Here is a 9,080-nt window from a genome sequence, read left to right on the forward strand (position 1 = left end):
GTAAGGAGAAAGGAGAGTAAGGAATTTTTTTCCTGAATTAAAGGTAGCAACAGCCAAGCACGGCCCTGGTCCAGCCTGCCCCTAATAAATCCTTTGGCACAGATTTCCCCATGGCTCCAGACAAGCTGGGCTCAGCAAGGCGCAGCTCAAATCTTAAACTTTCCCCAATCCCTGATTAACCACGCCCCAAACCAATCCCAAAGCAATGGTTTCACTGAGGGGAGGAGAAGGAATTAAACACAGTTTTATTAATTAACAACTATTTAAGCAGAACAGCCTGAGCCAGAGGCAATTTCTTGCCAGCTGCTTCGCTGTCCCATGTCCCACTAAACCCAGCCTGGGCACTGGTTTGTACTGGTGTGGTTGTACTGGTGCCCACGCCGAGTGAAAAACACAACCACAGCTTTTAGAGAGAAGGCAAATTTGGGCTTTTAAATTGTTTCAGATCATGTGAACAGTCGGTTTTAGTTTCTGTTCATAACCTGAAGGGACTGAAACCTGAAACCAGAAAGAAATCAGAGAGAAGCAAAGAGTGGGCAGCTTGTAAGAGAAAAGAAAGGCTCAGTAGCAAAGCTCCCCATTCAGAAAAAACAGAAAGTGTCAGGAACAACCAGCAGAGCAGCAAAAGAAGACTTTCAGAAAATCAGAATGAGAAATACAACACCTAGAGATGAAGATATCAGGGTAAAAACCATCTGAGGATTTAGTGATAAATGTTAAGATGTAACCTGAGATGTAGATAAAAAGGGTTAAGAGAGATGCCCCAAAAAAGGGGTTCTGCATTCATCTGAGCTAAGAGAGGAAAAGGAAACACGGGGAAAGCTACAGTTCCAAACACCCTCCTTGTTTCAGTTTGCTGAGAAAAAACAACGTGCTTCATTCTCCCCAGCTGCCCAACAAGGAGGAAGGAATAAACTAGAAAATAAAGGCTGTGTGTAATACATTTATTTATTTACTTACTTATTTACTTATTTATTTATTCTTTATTTTAAAAGGCATCAAATACTCTGGTGTTGAATACTCTGGGATTTAAAGGGTGAAAGATTCCAAGATCTACCAGCCACCCCAAAACCTCCTTGCAGACAGTGGAAGGGGGGATAGAGGAAGGGGAGTGACGAGCTGGTCACCCAGAGGGAAGTGCAGCAGGGATGGTGAGGAACATCCAAAGAACACTCTGTACATGAGCCCTCTGATGATGCAATGACAAGGGACACCCAAAGGGCCTTTTTCAAGTGCAAATTGTGCCACATAAAATTCTTTCTGACGCACATCTGGCTGTGGGGATAAGAAGGAAGGTGAACTATCCCAATCCATCAGGGTTTTGATGCCTTGAGAGACCACCCAAAAACAGAGACTAGACAGGAGTAAGGGAATAAAGGCAGGTATTTATCTGAAAGGCCTTCAAAGGTACCCCTGGGGAGCCAGAGGCCACTGCCAGGATGGACCCCAAGGTGGACCCCAGGTCATGAGTTCTTCACACTTTTATAGGTTTGGTTCATTGGCATAGCAGGGTTAATTCTCCAATTAAAGCTTCAGTTAATGATGTAATTCCCCTCAGCTTGCCCCCCTTTCAGAAGCTTTTGGTTTACAGTTTTTGGGCCTAGGGCAGTCTGGGTGTCCTTGGAGAGCAAGCCTGGAGAGGCTTTGTTATGTCTGCCCAGCACGAGAGAGCAGAAGTGAACAGGCTCCAAGAAACTCCAGAGTGACACACCAGGCAGTGCAGGATTTGAAAAATATGAAAGTTAAAACCGAAGGCATCAGTTTTGAGCACTGTTTTCCATGTAGGCCTGGTTTGCCTGGGGTTTTATGGCCACCCTACATGGCACAGCTGCTGAAGAAGACCCACAGAAGTCCTTGAAGCTCTGAGCCATTTGTTCCCTCGTTTCCGTCCCTCCAGAGGAGCTGCAGGGCTCTGGGATCTTTATCCGGTGTTCTGCAGGGAAACATCCCAAAATACTCTTCCTTCCGAGGGTGCCAGTAATTGCTAGAGGTGCCCTGCCAAGGCTGACAGCAGCAGGGAGGCCGGGCCAGGCTTTGGAATGACTGGCAAGCAGCAGGGATGGAACACGCCCCGAGGGAGCTCCAGTGCCTGGGGACGTGCCAAACCCGGCTGGCATCGCTGCCAACGCCTGCCCGTGCCCCACAGGGGACAAACCAATCTGCTGGCTCAGCCTGGGGCTCTGACACAGCCCCAGACCTCCCTGGGTTGGGCATTTTCCGTGGCGTGGCTGTCTGTTCTGAGCTGTGTTGGTGTCTCTCTTCCCTCCCAGCAAGGACGTCACCAGCCAAGGGCTGGCAAAGGCACAGGGGAATTATTTGGGGGGTTTTGCCATAAAAATCTTGGAATCACCTTCATCTCTCCCCTCGGATTTGTGAGTGTGGGGATGGATTACTCAGAAATACCCTGCTTCCAATGACGGGAGAGGAAGAGCTGGGCTGGGCCGGTGGCACCAAGAGGCCACCAAGGTGACAAGAGCCACAACCAGCTGAAGAATGTTTAATTCAACAGAAATTCCCCACCATCCACGCCAAGAAGGAAGCATCCAGAAAAAACAGTGCCAGCTTTGGCTCCAAAAAAATCCTTTTCTGTGTCTTGTCATCCACAGTCATGGATTGCCATCGCAAGGGTCTCCTGGGCACGGAGACCCCTCTGTCCCCTCGTGCCAGGCCTCTGCAGGAAGCCCTGTGGGGACACTTGGCTTCCTTCTGAACTGGAGCAGATCCCTGAATCCACTTCCCCTGGTTTGTTCCCTCCTAAGCGAGCTGGTGTGCCATGAAAGGTGTCACCGTGGAGCTAACCTGGAGTTCTGGGAGAAGGGCAGCTGTGGCAGTGCTGAGGGTAAAATCCACCAACAAACTAGGAAAATTTGGGGCATTTCTCTAAAATGGGAAAAGCACTGGGAAAACTGCTCCAGGGGAGCTGGAGAGGGGCTTCGGACAGGGGTCTGGAGTGATGGAACAAGGGAAAATGGTTTTAAAATGATGGAGAGCAGGACTAGGTTGGATTTTAGGAAGAAATTCTTCCCTGTGAGGGTGGGGAGGCCCTGGCACAGGGTGCCCAGAGCAGCTGTGGCTGCCCCTGGATCCCTGGAAGTGTCCGAGGCCAGGCTGGACATTGGGGCTTGGAGCAGCCTGGGACAGTGGAAGGTGTCCCTGCCCATGGCAGGGGTGGCACTGGATGAGATTTAAGGCCCCTTCCAACCCAAACCTGTAAATCCATAATTTAGCTCCACAACACTCCTTGGAACAGCTCTGAATGAATTCTCTACAGAACTCACAGGTCACAGAGAGGGTCTGAAATGGCACCAGGCTGGTTGGTGGCTGGAGATGAAGTCCCTCAGGAGCTTCAGGTGATGTTCTGTGCTCATGGGCAGTAGGGACTGGAATGGATGACAGAAAGTTTGCAGCCCATGCATCAATGTGACAACCGATTTTTTTGAGATTTTTTTTGCACATCTGGAGTAGAATCAAGAGGCTGGGGAGTCTCTTTGTCAGTAAACTCTGGTTTCACATCAGCATTGGGAAAACTGGCCTGCTTTTCCCAAAATGTGGAGTTCTGGGTGATGCTCCACAGAAAACGTGGCCTCGAGTAGGCCGACACAAACCACAGAGTGCTGAGCACTCCTGGCTGTAATTTGCTGCTTACAAGGGGACTGAGCTGTTTGGAAAACCCAGCCCAGATAATGGGTTTCAAATGCTAGAAAATCTGTCCCTGAGCTCTTAATCCAGTTTATGGGTTCATCAGAAGTGGAGCCAAGGCATTCTTGGAAACAAAACTTGGCAAAAGGAATCTTTCTCCACTGTATCAGTAGAAACCACAGACAAAGCTCAGGCCAACCTATCTAGATGGGGGAGATTTAATTAAAACATGTCACAGCCTCTGTCTGTGATTAAGGGAAGTGGCGACAGCAGGGCAGCTGCCAGGGCTGAGGGCACAGCACAGGACTGACACCAAAACCCACCTGGACATTGGGCTGTGGTCACACACAACCAGAGACTCCTCAGTTCCAATCCTGCTGGTGCCAAGGAGATCCCTGCTGCAGCCATTCCCACAACTGCAGGGTGTAGGAAATCATCACCCTCTGCAGAAGGCACCGGGAGAGGAGCTCAGTTCTCCTGCTTCAGAGCTTCACAGAGTTGTTCTCGCCCTTTTTATACTTAATGGGAAAAAAGCCAGACCTGAATGCTGCTATTCCTTTTTTAAAAGTCTCTCCTAACAGCAGCTCTCTTTCAACAGCTGATTTACTGCTCGTGTGGGACTCCAGAGTGAAATGTGCTCAGCCGTGGATCTAAAAGACTTCCCCTACCACTAATCCTCAATGATCCTTGCTGTTCTCTGGCAGCCAGGCTGGATTCTCTCTTGATTGCCCACATCAATAAATCACACATTATCTATGCTTGAATTTGGTTAAGATTCTGGTTAATGATGCATGAGATAGAGGAGGACTCAGCTGATGAGTTGCGCTGCTCTGTAAAAACTGGTTGAAGTGGAAAAAACCGGCCAAGATGGATTTTTGCCATTAAAAACGCACTTGTCTGGTCTCGTGCATGGATAGGAGCAGATGCGCTGATTAAAGTCACGATGGATTTGTGGAGTCTCATGCACCAGCAAGGGGAATTGGGAGCAGAAAAAGAATCTAGGATGTGTTTGCTGCAACAAGCAGCACAGGGGAGCACCTGCAGGAGTGGGAGAACACGGAGAGGAGATGATCTCGCCCAGGAGACCTCGGGCAGTGCCCAGCGGGGCAGCCTCTCCTCCCAGGCCTCTCACCACCCATCTTTTCTCTTTATCTTAGCACCATCTAGAGGGATGTGCCTGCACACCCGGGGCAGCCGCTCCACGGTGAGGAGAACACCCACACACGGGGTGTGGAGTCGGGGGGAAGCCAAACCTCAGAGGAACAGTTCGTTCCTCCAGCCACCTTCACTGTTTGCTTCAGCACAAGCTGCAGTCATCCCCCTGGACCTCTGGGAACTGGAACGGTGGGGTCCTCCAGAGGGATTGGAGGTTGGGAGGGCCAGGGGGGAAGCCTGAAGGGTCTTGCTCAGGGTTTGGGGGTTTTTCTTTATTTCTTTTTTTTTTTTTAACACCTACAGATCTTGCATCACCTACAGATCTCGCATCACCTACAGATCTTGCAGGCTTCAACAGAGGTGCAGTTCTGTGTCCAGTTCTGGTCTCCCTGGAGTGGAACCAGTGGAGGTTTTGGAGAGGAGGAAGGGCCTGGGGCATCTCCGTGCCCAGGAAAGGCTGAGGGAGCTGGGGCTGCCCAGCCTCGAGGGGAGCCCCAGCTGAGAGGGGCCCTCAGCCCTGGGTGTCCCTGGGTGTCCCTGGCTGCAGGGAGGGCTCAGGGCAGGGCCCAGGCTCTGCTCCGGGGCCCAGCAATGGCACCAGAGGAACGGGCAGGGACTGATCCCAGGAATTCCCCTGCACAAGAAGCAGAACTTCCACCCTGGGCAGTGCCCGAGGCCTGGGCAGAGACCAGAGAGGCTGTGGAGTCTCCCTGACTGGAGATATTCCACTGTCAGGGGCAATTCCTGCACTCCATTGACCCCATCTCTGACCAGCCTCACAATCCCAAAGCAAGGCCATGGAAAGCAAAGTCCAACCTGCCTGGAGCAGAGCCTGGTGCAGAGATAGGAAGGGAAGCACCTTGCCCTGGCCAAAGAGCACAGCAGGAGCTTCCAGAATTCACCTGACTGGGATTAAGGAGCACAGAGGAGCACAAATGGCAGCAAGGTCTGTCAAAGGATGCACTAAACTTCCATTTCTTCAGTAACTGGCTTTAGTGAGGACTAAATCAGTGCTCTGGAGGTGGAATGGGGTGAAGACCCTGGAAAAATCAAGGACAATCTTCTGCCTACATTTTGTCTGTTAGGGATGTCACCCTTACCTCCCCCCTCATACAGTGGGTATAAAAGGGTTTGAAGGTCTGACCGGGGGACAAATAGTGGAAGGTGTCCTTGCCCACGGCAGAGGGGTTGGAACTGGATGATCTTTAAAGTCCCTTCCAACCCAAACCATCCTGTGATTCTAAAACTGTCTCTGCAGCATTGAGAGAGCAGCAGCAAAGGAGAGGAAAGAGCACCAGCACAAGCTCAGTGCCCACTGCAGGGACCCTCTCCAGCCCAGTTCAGGATCACAGCACAAGGTTCGCCTCCCACATCCCAAATCCAGCTCCTCCAGCGCCCACAAAGCAACATCAGCAACCCCTCCAGCCAAGGCCAGGTCACCTTTTATTTTTCCCTCGCTCAAACCTCGGAGCAGCTGCCCTGAGCCATCACTGTGAGCGCTTTCTCCTTTCCGGGCGGAGCAGGGATCCCATTCCCGGGCAGGGATCCCGGGGGCAGCGCCGGGCTGAGCCGCGTTCCCGCATGTGACCGGGCGTTCCGGGAGCAGCATCCCCGTGGGAGGGAGGCAGGGAGGGACGGAAGGAGGAAGCCGGGCTGTTGAGTCAACACTGCAGAGCTGCCTGCGAGAGGAGAGAGAGGGAGAGCCGGGCTGGTTGCGAAGGACAGATTTGCTGAGCCCACGAGAAAATGGTTTGAGTAATAATCAACGGTAAGGAAACCTCTGGTTTGAGGAGAGAGCTTGGAGGGTAAATACTCTGCATATTTCATGGCCTTGGCTCGTGGGGGGAGCCAGGCTGGTGCTGGAGGGGTTTGGAGCACAGCCAGGACGGCAGGCACAGAAACCAGTGGCGTTTATCCTGGTAAATCCAGTCCCCTCCACTCGCTCTGCTGCGGGTCCCGCTCCGGGCTGGCTGGGGAGGCTGGTTTGGGGTAGCTGCTGTTTCCCAGTGCCGCAAGGGTCTCCCGTGTCCCCTTCCCCCCCAGCCTGCCGCTATGTGGCCAGGAAGATGAGGACCCTGTGCAGCCGGGAGCCCCGGGAGCCACCGCCCTGCCCGGAGCAGGCTGCGCCCCAAAGCCACCACCGGAGTAAGTGTGGGCTCGTGGGGACAGGGACATCCACGCCCCTCATCCCAAACCTGCTGGGATGGGGGGCCCAGGACCCACCCGGGCTCAGTCAGGGGTGGGGGGCACCTCCCCATTCCCCTCTGGGCACCCAGGACCGGGTAGAAGTTGCAGAAGTTTCTGCTCTCCCCGCGCTGGGTTTTGTTGTTAAATGTCATTACAGCCCCTGGCAAAGGGGAGGAGCGAAGAGCAGCCTTTGGGAGGGGGGACAGACGTGCTTTGGGGTGGGATTAGAGGAACAAGAGGATGTCACCTGCTCCCACAGAGCTCTGTGTCCCTGGGACACTCTTTGTCGTTCAGGCCCCTGCTAAACACCAAAATACAGCACCCCACACCCAGCTGGCAACGAGAGAGCCCTGTCTTTGCTTCCCAGTCTTCCCTCCCTGGCCCATTTAAACCACACATTTAAACCAGGATGACTCTGCAGATACAGCAGAGCCCAAATTTGGCACGGTGGGTACAGCAAGGATCATCCTGGCTCCTCTCCCTGCCTCAGCCGAGACATGGAAATTTCTCCAGCATCACCTGACTGCACTGCTCAGGGTGTCAAAGCTCCGTGTCAAAGTGAACTCAGCTTTGAGCAGCAGGCAGAGCAATCTCAGCATAGCAGGAATCTGCCCCGCCGGTACTGGTTGCACTGGTTCGGCTGAGTCACTCCCGGTGGCTCCTGAGCAAACATTCCCAGAGCTGCAGCCAGGCGGGAGCACAACCCCGGCAGCTGCCACGGCGGTCAGGGTGTGCCCGTCACCTCCTGCCTCTGCCAGCAGCTTGGAGCTGGCCCTGGAGACTCCAGGGAAGGTGTAGGGCTGAGCCATTCCCTTCCTGCTGCTCCCATGAGCTGTGTGGGACGGGAGGAAAGGGAATTGTGTGCTCAGGGGGTCCTATGAAATATCCAGAATTTCACCTGTCCCCTAAAGTAAGAGCTGGATCCATCATGGGGAAGGGAAAGGGGATGTCTCCCCTCACTAATGCCTTCATTAGGTGCAGGAGAGGAGAGGAGGAGAGGGGGAGGAAGGAGAGGCAAGAGGAAGGAGCAGCTCCCGCCTCTCTGTGGGAGCCAGGATTTAGCAGAGGCTCCAGGAGGATCAGGGCAAGCACTCGGATGTAGCAGCGAGAGGAATCAAACTTCTCCTTTGAGCAAAGTTCAGCTCCTTTCTACAGTTAATTGCTGGGTGTTTAATTGCAATCAGGGTAGCTGAGGTTTTCAGAGGACCTTCCTGTACCTCCCAGAACCTTTCCCCTTGGTTAACCCCAAATCCCTCCCTTTTCTCCCATCCTTGTGCATTTGCAGATGTAAAGGCAGAGCTTCCAGCACCCCCTGAAGCAACAACCTCACTCTCCAGCAACACCAAACCCATCCAATGCAGGTCCTGACAATAAAAGCCTTCGTGGTCCTCCCATGAAGGCCACAAGATTTCTTCCCACTGATTTTTGCTAGAAACCCTGTATCCCAGGGATTGGAAAACATCAGCAAATCCCTGCTGTATCTGCTCTCGGCACAGAAGCCCATTGATAGAAAATGTCCTCGTCAGTCTCTCGTGACCAGAATTTTCTAGCTGGCAGGAAAAAAAAAAAAGAAGATTCCCAAAGTGTATCAGATGCTCCTGGCACCTGTGGGAATGTGGGAACACCATGGAATATCAGGGGAGGAGCAGGAGCCATTGCATCCCAGCAGCAAATCGCATTTTTTTACTGTGAGCCCAAACTGTGCTCCCAGTGACATTGGTACAACTTCAGGCAATTTCCATGAAGGCAAAATCAGTTCCTGAGCTGGAATAAGGAGTCTCGGAGCTCTGGTGTGTGGGAATCCCTATCCCTGTGCCCAGCCAGCACCCAGGGGATGTGCAGCACCCCCAGAGCGGAGGCCGCAGGGACCACAGCAGGATGTGCCCCCAAGCCCTGCACTGTCACAGAGCAATGACAGCAGAACCCCAAACCCCACACATGTGGGGGGGACTCTGCCCGACCCCCTCCTGTGACAGCTCAACCACAAGTAAAGGTGGATGGAAAGCAGCTGGTTGGGAGTGTGGTGGTTTTTCTCCTGGAATGGGTTTGGTGTCACTGCAGTGCTTGGGATCGTGTGTTGGCAGCGTGGGGGGATAAGG

The 9,080-nt window shown here is 53.0% G+C and overlaps 1 long non-coding RNA gene across 1 annotated transcript; it reads left to right on the forward strand.

The window, feature by feature from the left end:
* Positions 1–6,414: 6,414 nt before the first annotated feature.
* Positions 6,415–8,988, forward strand: LOC116454345. Its single transcript, XR_004244072.1, has 3 exons — positions 6,415–6,562; positions 6,838–6,939; positions 8,267–8,988. It is a non-coding gene; the product is annotated as an uncharacterized LOC116454345 (long non-coding RNA).
* Positions 8,989–9,080: the final 92 nt, after the last annotated feature.

The sequence above is a fragment of the Corvus moneduloides genome, chromosome 21 (assembly GCF_009650955.1).
Source record: "Corvus moneduloides isolate bCorMon1 chromosome 21, bCorMon1.pri, whole genome shotgun sequence".
NCBI lineage: Eukaryota > Metazoa > Chordata > Aves > Passeriformes > Corvidae > Corvus > Corvus moneduloides.